Here is a 20,412-nt window from a genome sequence, read left to right as displayed (position 1 = left end):
TGTAACAGTTTGGTGATAAATTTGAAAACCTAGAGGAAAGAGATGTTTTCCTAGTAAAGTACAAATGATATAAGTTGGCATAGGAAGAAGTATAAAACCTGAATAGAGCAATGCCTATAGCATACGTTGGAAATATAACCAAAGATCAACTGTTTAAAAACAACAGCAAAATCAGTAAGTTTCTCAGCTGAATCTTTAACTTTTAAAGAACAGATAATTTCAGTGTTCTTAAATGATTCTGGACAAAGAAAAAAAAAAGTGTCCAGATTTATTTTATAAACCCAGTTCATTTTATGTGTTTAGGAAAGGTTTCAAACCTGAAAAAAATAGCAAAAGGAGAAAATTATAGCAAATTCCAATAATGAGTATAGAGGTTGTTGATTGGAGGGTCAGAAAGAGAAGGATAAGGAACTTTGAGAGTATCCGATCCTATAATGAACAGTACCTTATTTTTGTTCTTTGTCAGACAGGATAGATTTGATAATGGTATATGACAGAATAGTCAAAATAATAGTGGCTTAAACATGATAAAATTTTAACTTTTCTTTTTATAAAAGAAGTCAACAAGAAGGTTGGCTGGGGTTGGTATGATGATTCCTTTGAGTCATCAGGGACTTAAACTTCTTTCAGTTTTTTTCTCCGTTATCCTTCGGTATGGACCTCATCCTCATAGTCTAGCTGCTGAAGCTCCAGCACTCATATCTATCTCTAATAGCAGGATCCCCAGTCCATGGGATTTTCCAGGCAAGAATACTGGAGTGGGTTGCCATTTCCTTCTCCAGGGGATCTTCCTGACCCAGGGATCGAACCCAGGTCACCCACATCATAGACAGATGCTTTACCATCTAAGCCACCAGGGAAGCCCTAATAGCAGGATAGAGAAAGAGATACAGAAAGAAGGTACATAAGGAACAAGTCAAATGTATTTCATAACTTTTTTTTTTGGCTGAAATAGATCTTTGTTGCAGTGTGCCAGATTCTTTGTTTTGGTGCTCAGGCTTCTCCAGCTGCAATGTCCTGGCTTCGCTTGTTGCAGAGCACAGGCTCTAGAGTGTGTGGGCTCTCTCACTGTGGAGTGAGGGCTTAGTTGCCCCTTGGCATGTGGGGTCTTTGCTCCCCAACCGGGGATTGAAATGACGTTGTCGCCTGCATGGGAAGGCAGATTCTTAACTACTGGATCACCAGGGAAGTCCCACCAAGTATATTCTAATATGGTTTTTCTGAAATTAGCAGACAATGGTTTTTGTAGCTCACTAGTATGAGTTCAGCTGCAACTGGCCCTGTGCCCAATTAAAAATCAAAGGTTCAATTACATAAGAAGGAGGAGAGAACAGATCTTGGAATAGAGAACTAGCCATCTCTGTGCTATGTGTCTTTGGGCAAGAGCAACTCTTGGTCTGTAGGAAAGCAGTATCTTAAAGAAGCAGGAAGAATGCCTTCCCTCCCAGGCTGTTCCTTTGTAATGCTAGTGTTCATATAATGCTCCCAATTCACATCCTAAATAACACAGTTCAGAGGGATATCCACTTCCATATGGATGTCAAAAGGCATTTCAAACCTAAGGTTTATAAAACAGAACACTTTAATCTATTGGCACCCTCTCTCCAAACCTGTCCCTTCCCCACTCTTACCTTTCACAAATGATACCATCATCTGCCCAGCATTAGCTCTACTTCCATGTCTAGGCCACATCAACTCTTGCTTTACCAAAATTCCCTACCTGGCCTTCCAGTTCCCACCCTCAGCACCTGGCAATCTCTTCTCCAAATGTAGACTAAGTGATCTTTTTAAAATTAATTTTTTCTATTTGCTATTTTTCAGGTTAAAACAGTAATTTTATCCCATGAAACAATACTGTGCAGATGTGCATAAAGACAAATCTATTCATTTCCTCTTACCCACACCCGCTGAATAATCTGTTATTAGCCTGGTTTGTCTTTCTCCTGCCCAACTTCTAGTAACATAAAGCATAAATGATACAAGCAGAAATGATAGATAGATGGATAATTAGATTTTATTTATGTTTTCACTACTCAACTTGTAAGCTTTTATTTTTAATATAAATTTTGTCATGGCAGATTCCTGCTTAAAAACTCTTCAATGGCTCCTCATGACAAGCCTCATGGCTCCTCCTTTAGTATATTTTATGAGAGAATCACAGAACATTTACTTAACTTGGCAAGTCATTCAGAAATTGTGGAGATAGATTTTCTACTATGTTATATATATTCAATTTATTTTTTAAAAAAACACTTATCTTTCACTGACTTTGGGCCACATTGTGTTGAGTACTTCACATTGATAAATTAATGCATTCAGCCCCACAGTAGTTAACTAAGGTTTGCTCCATTATCACTTCTGTTTTACAGATGAACTTCTGTTTTTCTGAGGTTTAAGGGGATGAGCAACTAACCAGGCCTGCAGAAGAGCCAGGCTCTTCAAACCAGCATCTCACTGTGTGCCTCATTTCTTGGGCCAGACTGGAAGGTCTTTTGGGGAAAAGATGACCTTATTTCTCTTGTCCCTGATGCTGCCGTCGTAGGTCTTTGAACATATTTAAATACTAGGTAAGTGTTTGTTGGAATGAATTGGCTGAGTGGCACTTTTTGTTTGTTTGAAGGGAGGGAGGGAAAGCTTGGGCGTGTTTCAAGGTATCAAATAGGGTCAGTGTAGTTACTGAAGATGTAATGTAGAGGGAGGTATTAGTGTGGATTCAAGGTCAATTAATCAGTAAGTTTATTTACTCCCTTTTCCTGTCTAGTATATAGAGAGAAGACAAAGAGGTACAGAGCTCATAGATAGGCAAGAGTAAACTCCCAAAAAAGATGGATATTTTTTCCCCTAAGAGAACAGTGGGAAATAGAGATGAAGAAGTGTGGATATGTAGAGATAAACTAAAAGACAGGGAAGATGAGAGCCTGCCTACCTTATTGTCTGAACTCAGGGGAAATAATTGGGGAAATATTTTCTAGACTGTTAAACTATATCTTTGCAATTTGGAAAAAAACAGAAACTGAAAAATCTACCTGCTGACATGACTTTCACTTACAGCTGAGGTCTGGGACCAGGAATTGATCTGACTAGGCCCTTGTTTTATTTGAACAAGTTGGCTATTCCATATTGGAGTTCATTGGTAGGACATATGCAGATAAACCAGCCAGTTACCTAAACTTTAAAAATGATTGCTGGTTTAGAAACAAAAGCAATGATAGCTGATCTTGACAAAGAGGTAGATTTGGAAGTGATCTGAAAGCCAACAATGAAAAATATTCTTTTTGCTGCATGAAAAGATCAGTATGACTGTCCATTAGCTCCCCTGGTCATTTGGTGAAGCTAAGCTATTGCCCATGAAGCTTTCCCTGCAGGGTCTATAGAGAAGCAAGCTGAAAGTTCTATATGGTTGAATGAACTGAAGAGTAGAATTGCCATCCTCTCCATGTCCCAATATAATCTGCAATGTCCAGTTTTCCACTTGACCACACAGAAAATGAATTGGCTATAAATTATTGTTTTAGTGTCAGCAAATAAAGTTATCATGGGCCATATTTCTTTTATATTGGATACAGAATTTTAAAAATTCTTTGCATGGTGTATTTCTTCGTTTTCTTTTTTCAATAAATGCTAGAAGCTTAGAATTACAGCAGCCTCCTTCTACTTAGCCTTTTCTTTTAGAACATTTCCAATTTCCTGCTGCATTTCATGAGAGTCCTAATATCCTAATCTATTCACAGTACAATGATTTTCATTTATAGGATAAAATTGCACCCACAGCACCAAATTAAACTCTCTTTTCAGATGAAATCAATGATTGAAAACATTAACCACCTGAACAATAAAAAATGTGTATTTTCTATGTATGTAACAGATAACATATATTTAATAAATTACAGTTTATAGAACCTATTTGTGTGCATTTTAAACAACCATCACTACAATTCTGTGAAATAGGTGTTACTGTCTTCTTTATTTTGAAGATAAGATTTGGGTCTCAGAAAGAATAAGTGACTCACCCACAATCACATACCAGTAACTGGCAGAATTGGAATCACACCTGTCCTTTTTTCAGATTCTAAATCCTGTCTTGTCTCTTCAGGCGAAGGGTCCAGTATTGAGTCACTCATTGTTCATTTATTCACACATTCTAGAGACATTTATGAACACAGTGTTGGCAGTATTTGGCTCTTGGAACGCAGGGGAAAATAGAACACAGTCTCTGCTCTGGTGAAGCCTGCGGTCTAATGGGGTAAGATAGTTAAATAAATAGGAAGGAATGATACAGGATGACTTGTGCTTAGTTAGGGAAAATATAGGGAATGATGGGAATCCCATTAGGACAGGGAGAATGAGGGAATGGTTAGGGAAAGCTTTCTGGAAATGAAGTGAAAGTTGCTCAGTTTCATCTGACTTTTTGCATCCCTGTGGACTATACAGTCCATGAAATTCTCCAGGCCAGAATACTGGAGTGGGTAGCTGTTCCTTTCTCCAGGGGATCTTCCTAACTCAGGGATCAAACCCAGGTCTCCCACATTGCAGGTGGATTCTTTACCAGCTGAGCCATGAGGGAAGCCCAAGAATACTGGAGTGGGTAGCCTATCCCTTCCCCAGTGGATCTTCCTGACCCAGGAATCAAACCCAGGTTTCCTGCATTGCAGGCGAATTCTTTACCAACTGAGCTATCAGGGAAGCTGTCTAAGATGAGGCTGAATAAATAAACAGAAATTTGTGGTGGGGACTAGGGAACAATGTTTTTGATTGGAGGAGCAGCATGTGCAAAGGTCATGAGGCAGGACAAATCACAGTTTGGAAGAAGAGTGTTAAATAGTGGCCTACTAGCTCAAACACTGAATGTAAGCATGAGAATCATGAAAGAGTTAAAGGAAACCTAAGCAAGCTGGGTCTTGAACCCATGGTAAGGAGACTGAAGATTTCCAAGCTGGAAAGCAATATGTTGGCTTTACCACTTTAAAAAGGCTACCTTTGAAGAAGTGTGGAGAACTGATGAGAGGAAAAAGTGAAACTAACATAAGGATGGATAATTAAGGGATTATAAGGAAGAGCAGATAAGGGATGATAGTAATATAAAAGGTAATGGATGATAGTGATCTGAACTGTTGCCTGGTGACCACATCTGGTCACATGGGTGACTGTGGCAATCTCATTTGTTAAATGAAAGGCAGGCCTGCCTGAGCACTGTCTAAGGCTAGTAAAGCAATAAAAGGACTCCAACACTTATAAACAATGACAATAACCATCATAGGGCCCCATTTAACCAGTTGACAGGCTGGTTAATTTGTCCCGTCTTTGAATTGCTTTACCTCCTCCAAATACAGGCTTACTTCTTCATGGTATTTTCCTCTGCTTGGTCAAAAGCACTTTACTGATATGTGGTGGACATAACAGTACTATTGACTGGTTTTACTTGATTGACCTACTCTGACTGGTTGTATTTGATTGAGTTGTAGTTATCTGGGGATTAAACAGATGTTGATTCATGTAATGTTCCATGTCTTGGATTCTTATCTAACAAAAACATTGCCAAAACATTGTCTCCTAAAGTGAAATTACTCAGTAAATAAATCATAATGTGCTCAAAAAAATTGAAATCATCCCAGCCATCGTCTCTGACCACAATGCAGTAAGATTAGACCTCAATTACAGGAAAAAAACTATTAAAAATTCCAACATATGGAGGCTAAACAACACGCTTCTGAATAACCAACAAATCACAGAAGAAATCAAAAAAGAAATCAAAATATGCATAGAAACGAATGAAAATGAAAACACAACAACCCAAAACCTATGGGACACTGTAAAAGCAATGCTAAGGGGAAGGTTCATAGCAATACAGGCGTACTTCAATAAACAAGAAAAAATCAAATAAATAAACTAGCTCTACACCTAAAGCAACTAGAGAAGGAAGAAATGAAGAACCCCAGGGTTAGTAGAAGGAAAGAAATCTTAAAAATCAGGGCAGAAATAAATGCAAAAGAAACAAAAGAGACAATAGCAAAAATCAACAAAACTAAAAGCTGGTTTTTTGAGAAGATAAACAAAATTGACAAACCATTAGCCAGACTCATCAAGAAACAAAGGGAAAAGAATCAGATCAACAAAATTAGAAATGAAAATGGAGCGATCACAACAGACTACACAGAAATACAAAGGATCATAAGAGATTACTACCAACAGCTATATGCCAATAAAATGGACAACTTGGAAGAAATGGACAAATTCTTAGAAAAGTATAACTTTCCAAAACTGAACCAGGAAGAAATAGAAGATCTTAACAGACCCATCACAAGCACGGAAATCGAAACTGTAATCAGAAATCTTCCAACAAACAAAAGCCCAGGACCAGACAGCTTCACAGCTGAATTCTACCAAAAATTTAGAGAAGAGCTAACACCTATCCTACTCAAACTCTTCCAGAAAATTGCAGAAGATGGTGAACTTCCAAACTCATTCTATGAGGCCACCATCACCCTAATTCCAAAACCAGACAAAGATGCCACAAAAAAAGAAAACTACAGGCCAATATCACTGATGAACATAGATGCAAAAATCCTTAATAAAATTCTAGCAAACAGAATCCAACATCATATTAAAAAGATCATACATCATGACCAAGTGGGCTTTATCCCAGGAATGCAAGGCTTCTTTAACATCCGTAAATCAATCAATGTAATACACCACATTAACAAATTGAAAGAAAAAACCATATGATTATCTCAATAGATGCAGAAAAAACCTTTGACAAAATTCAACATCCATTTATGATAAAAACCCTCCAGAAAGCAGGAATAGAAGGAACATACCTCAACATAATAAAAGCTATATATGACAAACCCACAGCAAACATTATCCTCAATGGTGAAAAATTGAAAGCATTTCCCCTAAAGTCAGGAACAAGGCAAGGATGCCCACTTTCACCACTACTATTCAACATAGTTTTGGAAGTTTTGGCCACAGCAATCAGAGCTGAAAAAGAAATAAAAGGAATACAGATAGGAAAAGAAGAAGTAAAACTCTCACTGTTTGCAGATGACATGATCCTCTACATAGAAAACCCTAAAGATTCTACCAGAAAATTACTAGAGCTAATCAATGAATATAGTAAAGTTGCAGGATATAAAATTAACACACAGAAATCCCTTGCATTCCTATACACCAATAATGAGAAAACAGAGAGAGAAATTAAGGAAACAATTCCATTCACCATTGCAACAAAAAGAATAAAATACTTAGGAATATATCTACCTAAAGAAACAAAAGACTTATATATAGAAAACTATAAAACACTGATGAAAGAAATCAAAGAGGACACAAACAGATGGAGAAATATACCGTGTTCATGGATTGGAAGAATTAATATAGTGAAAATGAGTATACTACCCAAAGCAATCTATAGATTCAGTGCAATCCCTATCAAGCTACCAATGGTATTTTTCACAGAACTAGAACAAATCATTTCACAATTTGTATGGAAATATAAGAAACCTCGAATAGCCAAAGCAATCTTGAGAAAGAAGAATGGAACTGGAGGAATCAACCTGCCTGACTTCAGGCTCTACTACAAAGCCACAGTCATCAAGACAGTATGGTACTGGCACAAAGATAGAAATATAGATCAATGGAACAAAATAGAAAGCCCAGAGATAAATCCACGCACCTATGGACACCTTATCTTCGACAAAGGAGGCAAGAATATACAATGGAGTAAAGACAATCTCTTTAACAAGTGGTGCTGGGATAACTGGTCAACCACTTGTAAAAGAATGAAACTAGAACGCTTTATAACACCATACACAAAAATAAACTCAAAATGGATTAAAGATCTAAACATAAGACCAGAAACTATAAAACTCTAGAGGAAAACATAGGCAAAACACTCTCCTACATAAATCACAGCAGGATCCTCCATGACCCACCTCCCAGAATATTGGAAATAAAAGCAAAAATTAAAATTAAAAGCTTTTGCACAACAAAGGAAACTATAAGCAAGGTGAAAATACAGTCTTCAGAATGGGAGAAAATAATAGAAAACGAAGCAATGGACAAACAATTAATCTCAAAAATATACAAGCAACTCCTGCAGCTGAATTCCAGAAAAATAAACGACCCAATCAAAAAATGGGCCAAAGAACTAAACAGACATTTCTCCAAAGAAGACATACAGATGGCTAACAAACACATGAAAAGATGCTCAACATCACTCATTATTAGAGAAATGCAAATCAAAACCACAATGAAGTACCATTTCACACCAGTCAGAATGGCTGCTATCCAAAAGTCTACAAGCAATAAATGCTGGAGAGGGTGTGAAGAAAAGGGAACCCTCTTACACTGTTGGTGGGAATGCAAACTAGTACAGCCACTATGGAGGACAGTGTGGAGATTCCTTAAAAAACTGGGAATAGAACTGCCATATGACCCAACAATCCCACTGCTGGGCATACACACTGAGGAAACCAGAATTAAAAGAGACACGTGTACCCCAATGTTCATCGCAGCACTGTTTACAATAGCCAGGACATGGAAGCAACCTAGATGTCCATCAGCAGACGAATGGATAAGGAAGCTGTGGTACATATACACAATGGAATATTACTCAGTCATTAAAAAGAATACGTTTGAATCAGTTCTATTGAGATTGATGAAACTGGAGCCCATTATACAGAGTGAAGTAAGCCAGAAAGAAAAACACCAATATAGTATACTAACGCATATATATGGAATTTGAAAGATGGTAACGATAACCTTATATTCGAGACAGAATAATAGACACAGATGCATAGAACAGTCTTATGGACTCTGAGGGAGAAGGTGAGGGTGAGACGTTCTGGGACAATAGCATTGAAACATGTATATTATCATATGTGAAACAGAACACCGTTCCAGGTTTGATGCATGAGACAAATGCTCAGGACTGGGGCAATGGGATGACCCAGAGGGATGGGATGGGGAGGGAGGTGGGACGGGGGTCCAGGAAGGGGAACACATGTAAACCCATGGCTGATTCATGTCAATGTATGGCAAAAACTATTACAATATTGTAAAGTAATTAGCCCCCAACTAAAATAAATAAATTTATAAAATTTAATGTAAGTGAGTTGCAATGGAGAAAAAATTCCCTGCCCTCACAGAGCATTCCCTCCAAAGTGAATTATGAACTAGGGAGTTAGGAAGAATATAGGTGAGGGAGATTTGGTACAGAGAAACATGATAAACTTTGAAGGGGAAAATATCCAGCATTTAGTCCCAGCTCCAGAATGGTGTGAAGCTGAGACAAACTTAAAAAGCAGAGACGTCACTTTGCCGACAAAGATGCGTATTGTCAAATCTATGGTTTTTCCAGTAGTCATGTGCAAATGTGAGAGTTGGACCATAAAGAAAGCTGAGCACTGAATAAACGATGATTTTGAATTGTGGTGCTGGAGAAGACTCTTAAGAGTCCTTGGACGCAAGGAGATCAAACCAGTCAATCCTAAAGGAAATCAACCCTGAATATTCATTGAAAGGACTGATGCTAAAGCTGAGGCTCCAATACTTTGGTCACCTGGTTCAAAGAGCTGACTCACTGGAAAAGACCCTGATACTGGGAAAGATTGAAGGCAAACGAAGAAGGGGGCAGCAGAAAATGAGATGGTTAGATAATACCGCTAACTCAATGGACATGAATCTGAGCAAGCTCTGGGAGATAGTGGAGGACAGAGTAGCCTGGCATGCTGCAGTCCATGGGGTCACAAAGAATTGGACATGACTTAATGACTGAACAACAACAATGGTGTGGCCTCGGGCAGCTTGACTCGCCTCACATTAGTGGTCTACAGAAATGGTTAATAATATTTTCCTCATTGGATTTGTTGGAAAAGTTAAAAATAATATATCAATAAAAAATGTTAGTGTGGAACTTATGACATAGCAAGTGTATGACTGATGGTAGTGATGATGATTATTATTATTGTAATTATTATCTAAGTATGGATGATAGCAGGGAGAATCAAACCCTTGATCTACCCCTGGACAGCAACCTCTGATGCTTGTGGTTGGCCTGAGATGGAGTGAGGGTGTCAGAATGAGAAGTCTCACTTCTTGTGAATTTTCTTCTTTTCCCCACTGTGTAAAACTTGTTTTCCTAACTCCACTGAATAAGTCCAGTATAGTGAAAACAGACAGACCTCAAGAGCTATGTAAGAAAAAGAACTTAGAAAGAATTAAGATTATAATAGCCTGTGTGGGAAATGGCCATTGAAATGAGATTCATCTGAGATGGCAAGGTCATGCTTAATTATGTTTCTATATATTTCCAGACTGGATGAGTTTTACATGAGAAAGAAGTGGAATCAGAGGTGGTCACAGGTCGTTTCTGGTTCTGGGAGGCTGACTCTGAGATGGAAAATTTGTATTCATGAGGCTTGCTGTGTGCACTTCCAGGGTGGGTACCTGAAGGAAGAAAAGATAGCAGGATTGGGCACAAAGGAAAATTAAACTGTGGTGCCTTGAAACAGAGGTTTCAGTTGAACTTAGAGAAGCTCTGAATCTGGGATGTCCCTTCAGATTTGACTAGAATTGGGAAGAGGGAGCCATGACTTCATTCCCATTCCCCATCATTGAACAGTCACTGCTTGCAGGCTGTCCTTGGGGAGAGCAGTGACCTTGAGTCAGGTGGCTCTGTTTAGTAGAGGGCGAGAGCCCCATTGAGGGACTCAGCTAAGAGCTGTCAGCTGTCAACACCCCCAGCAGCTCTAGAGACAAGTTTTTCTGTCCTGGAGGGGAGATCTGAGCAGGATGTCCACGGCAAACTCAGGCTACCTCCAAGACAGACCCATCCATAAAGAAACCTGCAAACAGATGAGTTAGCTGTGAATTCTAATCTTCTCTTCATTGCAGAATCAAAAATACTAATTTTATATTGCACTGGAATAAATAGATTTGGCTGCTTGTGGCCAGAGTTGACAGGCTCAGGGACTCCAGCTGCCATATGCTCACCTGACAGCCTGAGGCTCAGGGAATTAAGGTTTTAGCAAGCTTATTAATAAACCTGAGCCTAAGCACACTGCTTCGGAAGTGTTGAATTAAAATCATAAGGGAAGGTTTTGGTAGGTGCAAAGCTGGTAGAAAAGTCACATGATCACTGGTCCACATAAGAAGTAAAGCATAATTCTTCCTGTCACATTTGCATGTCTCACTCTTTGAGTACCTTAATTGTTAGAAAACCAAAGTCTAGACTTGAGCTCATAGTGCCTTCACTTTGAACCCTGCCTCTCCTAGAGGGTTTTGAAACCCATGGAACCTGCCTGAGTCCAGAGATATGAATTTAGTTTCTCTGGGGCTGCCTGTTACTTTGCGACCAGAACACCTCATGGTTATGTAGCTCCTCTGTCCATGGAATTCTGCAGGCAAGAATACTGGAGTGGGTAGCCCTTCCCTTTTCCAGGGAATCTCCGCCACCCAGGGATGGAACACAGGTCTCTGCATTGCAGGCAGATTGTTTACTGTCTGAGCCTCCAGAGAAGCCCATAGCCTGATTGAGACACCCCTAATATACATTATTGATTCTTATTTTCTTTCCTTTTCTACCTAACCAGCAAGAGAGAAGCAAGTAATATTGTGTAGCTTCCATTTAGGATTCATTTCTCTGTGCTGCTCATTATAATATGAGGAAGCCAGAGGGTCGTAATGTGAACCATGGTCATTATCTGACAGCTGCTGCACATCACAGATTCACGTATCAGTGCCCTGTTCACACCTATGTTCTTAACCAACATGTCACACATCACAAACTGGGGTTCAGATGTGTTTCTTTTGTCCCTTGTAGTGTTAGTTTATATAGTGTATATATATTTATCATATACATATAAAACATATGATTATATACATATATATATGTATATACCCATCTGAATGCAAAGTTCCAAAGACTAGCAAGGAGAGATAAGAAAGCCTTCCTCAGTGAACAATGCAAAAAAAGAGAGAAAAACAATAGAATGGGAAAGTAGAGATACCAAGGGAACATTCCATGTAAAGATGGGCACAATAACGGACAGAATCTGTATGGCCCTAACAGAAGCAGAAGATATTAAGAAGAGGTGGCAAGAATACACAGAAGAACTATGCAAAAAACATCTTCATGACCCAGATAACAATGATGGTGTTATCACTCACCTAGAGCCAGACATCCTGGAATGCTAAGTCAAGTGGGCCTTAGGAAATATCACTGCGAACAAAGCTAGTGGAGGTGATAGAATTCCAGTTGAACTATTTCAAATCCTAAAAGATGATGCTGTGAAAGTGCTGCACTCAATATGCCAGCAAATTTGGAAAACTCAGCAGTGGCCACAGGACTGAAAAAGATCAGTTTTCATTCCAATCCCAAAGAAAGACGATGCTAAAGAATGTTCAAACTACTACACAATTGCACTCATCTCACATGCTAGCAAAGTAATGCTCAAAATTCTCCAAGCGAGGCTTCAGCAGTATGTGAACTGAGTACTTCCAGATGTTCAAGCTGGATATAGAAAAGACAGAGGAACCAGAGATCAAATTGCCAACATCCGCTGGATCATTGAAATAGCGAGAGAGTTCCAGAAAAACATCTACTTCTGCTTTATTGACTATGCCAAAGCCTTTGACTGTGTGGATCACAACAAACTGTAGAAAATTCTTCAAGAGATGGGAATACTAGACCACCTGACCTGCCTCCTGAGAAATCTGTATGTAGGTCAGGAAGCAACAGTTAGAACTGGACATGGAACAACAGACTGTTTCCAAATAGGGAAAGGAGTACTCAAGGTTGTATATTGTCACCCTGCTTATTTAACTTATATGCAGAGTACATCATGTGAAATGCCAGGCTGGATAAAGCACAAGCTGGAATCAAATTGCTGGGAGAAATATCAATAACCTCAGATATACAGATGACACCACCCTTATGAAAGAAAGAGAAGAGGAACTGAAGAGTTTCTTGATGAAAGTGAAAGAGGAGAGTGAAAAAGTTGGCTTACAACTCAACATTCAGAAAACTAAGATCATGGCATCCAGTCCCATCACTTCATGGCAAATAGATAGGGAAACAATGGAAACAGTGACAGACTTTATTTTGGGGGGCTCTAAAACTACTGCAGATGGTAACTGCAGCCATGAAATTAAAAGATGCTTACTCCTGGGAAGAAAAGTCATGACCAACTTAGATAGCATATTAAAAAGCAGAGACATTACTTTTGCCATCAAAGCTCCATCTAGTCAAGGCAATGGTTTTTCCAGTAGTCATATATAGATGTGAGAGTTGGACTATAAAGAAAGCTGAGTGCCGAAGAATTGATGCTCTTGAACTGTGGTGTTGGAGAAGACTGGTGTTTGAGAGTCCCTTGGACTGCAAGAAGATCCAACCAGTCCATTCTAAAGGAAATCAGTCCTGAATATTCATTGGAAGGACTGATGCTGAACCTGAAACTCCAATAGTTTGGCCACCTGATGCAAACAACTGACTCCTTAGGAAAGACCCTGATGCTGGGAAAGATTGAAAGCACGAGGAGAAGGAGACAACAGAGAATGAGGTGGTTGGTTGGAATCACCAACTCGATGGACATGAATTTGAGCAAGCTCTGGGTGTTAGTGATGGACAGGGAGGCCTGGTGTGCTGCAGTCCATGGGATCACAAAGAGTCGGACACAACTGAGTGACTGAACTGAGCTGAACTGAATATGATGTTAAATTACTTGCCAGAATAAAAAAAAAAAAGGGGAGATTTTTGAAAAAGTCAAAGAATTTGGAATGAATGTATCCTTGTTTGTTGCCACATGGCAACAATCAGTTGCCAAGTCCAGTTGAGTTTTGACTATTCCTCCTTGAACAGAGGCGTGTGCTCTCTAGTTTACCTCAGTCCTCACCATGTCCTAATGTCTCCCTATTCATTTTCTTCAATTATTTATGGTTGCTACTAGATCTTCTAGGCATAATAGTTTGATACTTGATTTGTATAATTTCAGGGCACCTCTTGGAATTCATAAAGGGCATGAAGGAAAATGGTCAATATTAGTTTGAGGGCCAAGATAGGTATTATAATTTTGGGTATAACTTTTATTGATCAGCTAGTGTAGAGCACAGCTCTGGTCATGGGGACCTATAGGTGTTGTGCACATGAAGGAAGATGACAACCAAGTGGCAGCTGCTAAAGGAAGATGGCTTTAGAAAGAGTGAGGTAGAGTCACCCTCCAGTGAAGGTCACCAGTGGAGACCCATGGTCAGAGGCAGGATAGGGACAGGCAGCTTCTGAAAACTCATCAGGAGATGCGTTGAAGCTGGATTCTAGGAACCAAGAACAAGAGGGAGTAGAACTCAAAAGATACTGCTTGCCCCAGATGACCAGGGGCTCTCAAACATCAGTCCTGTTTCTCTTCTGTGGTAGACTCTGCCCACGGTTTTTTTTTTTTTTTTTTTAATTTATTATTTATTTTGGCCATGCTGGATCTTTGCAGTGGCATGAGTTTCTCTAGATGTGGCATGCATGCTTGGTTGTGGTATGTGGGATCTTGGTTCCCCGACCAGTGATCAAACCCAGGCCCCCTGCATTGGGAGCTTGGAGTCTTGTCCACTGGACAACCAGGGAAGCCCCTGCTCATGGTTTTTAAGAGAACATGGATTTAGCTTCCAACACCACAAGGGAGTTATACAGCTGGCAAACAAAATCCATTTGAAAACAAACATATTTCTTCCAGATAGTATTTTGTTCCTTCCCAGTTCAGAAAACTAATTTGCTAACTTTTAATGACCAGAGCAAGCTGTTATACATGTAACTAGTATAAGCACAGGGATACTTTAATTTTTTTTTAAATAGGTCATACATGTGATTAGATAAACATTCTAGAACAGTTATGAGTAGGAGAATGCATCAAATCAACCCATTTTCAACACAGATCCCATCAGACTCAATAGGATGTTTTCTGCCCTATTTTTCTTTCTGTACATCTCTGTGCCTTCCATGAACATAGGAGTTTTAAGTCACGCATTAGGTGGGAACCTGTGAAATTCATAAAGTTGGATAGTTCTGCTTTTTACACAAGTCTGCCATTGATACAAGATGACTCTATACAGGAGGAGTAGGTTCCCTATGTTGGTTCGTTGACAAAGCTGTTGCAGATAGTTTTGTCCTTTATGTCAGTTTTCTGAATGCCCTTTTGTATAAATATGGTCACACTGCTGAGCTCTCTCCCCTCCTTGTTTTCAGTCTTCTTTTCCATCTTACTCTTCCCTCACTAACTCCCCTCCCTACCTTCTTCTCCTGCTAGCGTTCACCTTCTCTATCTTTCTCAGCACTGCCAAAGGGAATCCTCCCCTTTCACTTTTCCTTTCTTTGCTGCCCATACCTTTGACTGACTGGCTGGCTAGTTTTTGTCTATTTTCTGGACTTGAAGATTCCCTGCTATCCTGTGACTCCCGGTCTCTGTTGTATTCCTTGGATGGAAAAGGCAGTTCTTTAGGTCTCTGAGGAGTTGGAGGGGCAGACACTGGAGTCCTCTCCTCACCACTCTTTGGGGACAAGGAACTCCATCTTTTCTGTGGTCTCCTCACTCCACCTGAGTACTGGGGACCTGTTGCTGGAGTTTTGTAAGATTAGGCTCAATCTGCCAAATTAGTTATGTTTTGAGCCATTTAGACTCACCATTCTCAGGGAAGGTGTGGCCCAGAAGCCTGGGTCACCAGTCACAAGTGCCCTGCCAAGGGGAGAAGCCATGAGGCCAGAGAGAGGCTGTGGGCATTTGAAGGATGACTCCATTCCACTGAGCCAACATTCTTGTTTGTATAAGAATCAACAACACTGTACCCCAATGTTCATCGCAGCACTGTTTACAATAGCCAGGACATGGAAGCAACCTAGATGTCCATCAGCAGACGAATGGATAAGGAAGCTGTGGTACATATACACAATGGAATATTACTCAGCCATTAAAAAAATACATTTGAATCGGTTCTACTGAGATGGATGAAACTGGAGCCCATTATACAGAGTGAAGTAAGCCAGAAAGAAAAACAACAATACAGTATACTAATGCATATATATGGAATTTGAAAGATGGTAACGATAACCCTATATGCAAGGCAGAATAAGAGACACAGATGCATAGAACAATTTTATGGACTCTGAGGGAGAAGGTGAGGGTGGGACATTCTGGGAGAATAGCATTGAAACATGTATATTATCATATGTGAAACAGAACACCATTCCATGTTCGATGCATGAGACAAGGGCTCAGGGCCGGGGCAATGGGATGACCCAGAGGGATGGGATGGGGAGGGAGGTGGGTGGGGGGTCCAGGAAGGGGAACACATGTAAACCCATGGCTGATTCATGTCAATGTATGGCAAAAACTATTACAATATTGTAAAGTAATTAGCCCCCAACTGAAAAAAAAAAAAAAAAAGAATCAACAAAAACAAGGTAAAAACAACTTGAGAAAAACTGGGCCTAACTGTGAAGTTAAGCGAGAAAGCAAGACTCTATGCAGAATGAGAACTTCTATTTTGAAGAAATTTTGTGGCCTTCTGAGCAAAAGTAATTCCTGATGTTCCTTCTATTTGTCAGCTAAAAATAACCTTAATAAGAGTCAATAAGAACAACTCCTGATTCACAGGAATAAAGAAAAAAGAAGCTATGATTGCTCCAAGTGTAGATGTGTATCTCAAATGATTCCAAGCTTAGCTGCCTATGTGTGTCAATGAGCTTGTATTAGTGTGAATTCCCATATCTCTTTGGTTTCATGCCTGGTGTCCAGTGTGCAAAGTCCTGCCCCACCCACTCACCCACTCCCCCCAGTATATATCGGAGCCCCCAAGTCTTCCATGGGACCAGGACTGCTATCAGCTCTGGCAGCTGTTGGCTGTTCACTGGCCTCGCTGACTGAGCCACTTCCAAGTTCTGATGATATCTTTGTGAACCACTGTGTCTCTGGGAGCAACGCCAGTGCTGACACAGAGGGCAGATCCACCCAATAATGCTCAATCTTAATTTAGGAAAGCAGGCTGCAGCTCCTGTCCTCTGTGATATGACTCTGTGTGTGTGTGTGTGTGTGTGTGTGTGTGTTGGGGCCTCACAAAACAGAGTCACTTGGATCTAGGAAAATTACCAGGTTTCATGAAAGAGCTTATACACCAACCGTCTCCCCACCTGGATGGTGGGGGCTGCCAAGGACCACACTGCATTCATAAGTCCAATTGCTTCATGGCAGGCCGAGCCAGACTCCTGCCCCCAGGAAGGCCCTAGAGGGTCTTAGTTCTTTTGCTCCCCTCCTCACCTCTAGCCCCAGCCGTGTGCATGCCTAGTGCTTGCTACCCTCTGTAGGTAGACAGGGTTCAGGTGTTTTTCACTGAAGATGCTCAGCCTCTATGAAATACGGTGGGTACAAACATAAACTCAGAGGATTTCCTGACAAATCTAGTTCTTATCTAAGTCCTGGCCTTAAAGAAAAGGGCCAGTGGCTATCATGTTTAACAGACTTGAAGAGCAACTTGAGGCCCCTTCAACAGATTTTTGACAAAAAGTATCCATCTAGTTCCCACCATTGTATCCGTGTTTTCACGGAAACAACATAGCTCCAGAGAAAGATTTTAAAATCTGATTTTTTCCTAATTTATGTCTTATTTTGTCAACTGAGCAGAATAAAGTAATATCTTCAGGGAATAAGGTAGATTCACAGATTTTAGCCTATTGCTTACTCTGTTTGGGTTTAAAAGATTCGCATGGAAACCAGTCATCCTTTGTAATGTGTGTCAGAAAAATGCTCTCAAATTTCCAAACTTACAAATGACTTAGTGTTTGGTAATTTAAGACCTTAGTAAGAAAACTATTTAAATTAAATGCAACAATGACACCTAGTTTTCTAGAATGTATATGAGGAGAGAAAGTATTCCCAAAGAATGACAAGGGAAAATTTTTTCTTTCCAATCTTTAATTTCTCCCTCTCTTCCATAAGTTTACCAGTCTCCTCTTTTCTTAAGAACAAAACAAAACAAAAAAGCTCCATCTTAGCCCATTCTGGCTGTTATAACAGAATACCATAGACAAGATAGCTTATAAATGACATAAATTTATTTCTTACAGTTCTGGAGGTTGGAATGTGCAAGATCAAAGAGCTGGCATGTTTGGTGTCTGGTGAGACTGCTTCCTGGTTCATAGATGGAGTCTTCTAGTTGTGTATCCCCATATGGTATAAGGGAGAGAGGGGGCTCTCTGGGGTTCCTTTAATAGGGGCACTAATGTCATTCATGAAGCCTCAGCCTCATGACCTGATCTCTTCCAAAAGATCTTCCTTCCTAAACTGTCACATTGGTGGTTAGGTTTCAACACATGAATTTTAGGGGACACAGACATTAGAGTCTATAGCAGACTCTTTGTGATTCTTTGCAGCATAAGTTCTTATTCCATCTCCTATCTTTTGCTGCTGAACTTCCAGACAGTGGCATCAATATGCACTGTTTCCACTTCATCACTTCTTACTCTCTCCTCAACTTCTTGCAATCTGATTTCACTCTCACCGCTCTGTTGAAACTGCTCTTTGAAAGATCAAAATGACCTAATTGCCAAATCCACAAATCAGTTCTTATCATCCTCAGCTCCTTGAAGCATTGAAGACAGTGTTCCTAATTTGTCCTATTTAAATTCCCTCTTTTGATTTCCCTGCTGTTGTGCTCTGCTGGTTTTCCCCTTTTATCTTTATCTCTGACCTTTTTTCCTTCTCTGGGTTATTTTGTCCCTTAAATACAGCTTTTTAAAAAATGAAATATGTCATACATATGGGTAGGGAATAATAAATACAAAGAACACCTAGCACCCACCATCCAGCCAAAGAAATAAAATGTTACAGTTATAGCTGAAGTCCCCTGTATACACCTTCTTGATTATTTTCCCCTATTTCCCCATCAAAAGATAACCAGTGTCCTAGACTGGGATTATCTTTCTCATGCATGCTTTTTACTGTTACTAAAAATGTTTGCTATGATACTTCCTTGTCCACTTGAGCAGTGTGTGCTTGCATGAGTCTAGGGAGGCACTGTTTACAAAAGTTAAAGTAGGGACAATATTTCCTAAAACTGTGCAGTAGACAGCCTGCACAAAGGGAGATGCAGGGTATTCATTGTTTTACCTATTTGAGAGTATTTTTATGAATAGTATTGTATCGAATGTTACATGTAACCTGCTACTTTCTCTGAACATCATTGCAAAATTGGAGGAAAGTATACCTTCATTTCTGATACCAACTGCAAATTCAAGGAATCCTCAAACCACCTTCACACTTCATAATTCACAGATAGGTTGACTGAGCACATTGAAAGTTGTTACAATCACATTTATGGCTTAGTATAGGGAAAGCATACAGGTTACAATCAGCCATGGGAAGAATGCAGGGCCCAGATCTTCTAGTCATCTTCGCCCTATGGAATCATGGATGGAGTTCCTTTACCAGCAAAAATGTGTGACAACATGTATGTGGTGTTGGCAGCCTGAAAACATCACTCAAGCCTTCATGTCTAGAGTTTTTATTGGAGGTTCACGGTTGACTGCCCATGTGGTTAGCTTCTAGTCTGCAGCCCCTTTAGAGGTAAAGTGGATACTGAGTGGCCCAAACCCCACCACAAATACCACTTTTTTAAAAATCAACTTTTTGGTTTTTTATTTTTAATTAATTAATTAACTTTTGCCTGTACTGGGTCTTCATTTTTGTGATGGGCATTAGTTGTGGTGAGCAGGGGCTACTCTCTGGTTGCAGTGCAACGGTCTTCTCATTGCAGTGGCTTCTCTTGTTGCACAGCACAGGCTCTAGGGCAGGTGGGCTTCAGTAGTTGCAGCACACAGGCTCAGTAGTTGCAGCTTTCAGGCACCAGAGTGTGGGCTCAGTAGTTGTGGTGTACAGGCTTAGCGCTGCCCCAAGGCCAAAATCATTGCAGATGGTGACTGCAGCCATGAAATTAAAAGACGCTTACTCCTTGGAAGGAAAGTTATGGCCAACCCAAACAGCATATTAAAAAGCAGAGACATTACTTTGCCAACAAAGGTCCGTCTAGTCAAGGCTATGGTTTTTCCAGTGGTCATGTATAAATGTGAGAGTTGGACTATAAAGAAAGCTGAGCACCGAAGAATTGATGCTTTTGAACTGTGGTGTTGGAGAAGACTCTTGAGAGTCCCTTGGACTGCAAGGAGATCCAACCAGTCCATCCTAAAGCAGATCAGTCCTAGGTGTTCATTGGAAGGACTGATGTTGAAGCTGAAACTCCAATACTTTGGCCACCTGATGCGAAGAGCTGACTCATTTGAAAAGACCCTGATGCTGGGAAAGATTGGGGGCAGGAGAAGAAGGGGACGACAGTCCAGGTTCGATGCATGAGACAGGGTGCTCAGGGCTGGTGCACTGGAATGAC

At 40.1% G+C, this 20,412-nt stretch overlaps 1 long non-coding RNA gene across 1 annotated transcript in view; it reads left to right on the top strand.

Annotated features, from left to right (window-relative positions):
* LOC145506166 (uncharacterized) overlaps window positions 1-20,412 on the top strand; it is a 150,681-nt gene that overhangs the window by 54,715 nt on the left and 75,554 nt on the right. The window contains exon 5 of the long non-coding RNA XR_014053587.1: window positions 2,370-2,567. This is a non-coding gene — a long non-coding RNA (uncharacterized LOC145506166). The remainder of the gene's footprint in view (window positions 1-2,369; window positions 2,568-20,412) is intronic.

Source organism: Giraffa tippelskirchi, chromosome 5 (assembly GCF_054371585.1).
Source record: "Giraffa tippelskirchi isolate mGirTip1 chromosome 5, T2T-mGirTip1v1.2.pri, whole genome shotgun sequence".
Lineage (NCBI taxonomy): Eukaryota > Metazoa > Chordata > Mammalia > Artiodactyla > Giraffidae > Giraffa > Giraffa tippelskirchi.
This window is presented reverse-complemented; position numbering and strand designations above follow the sequence as displayed.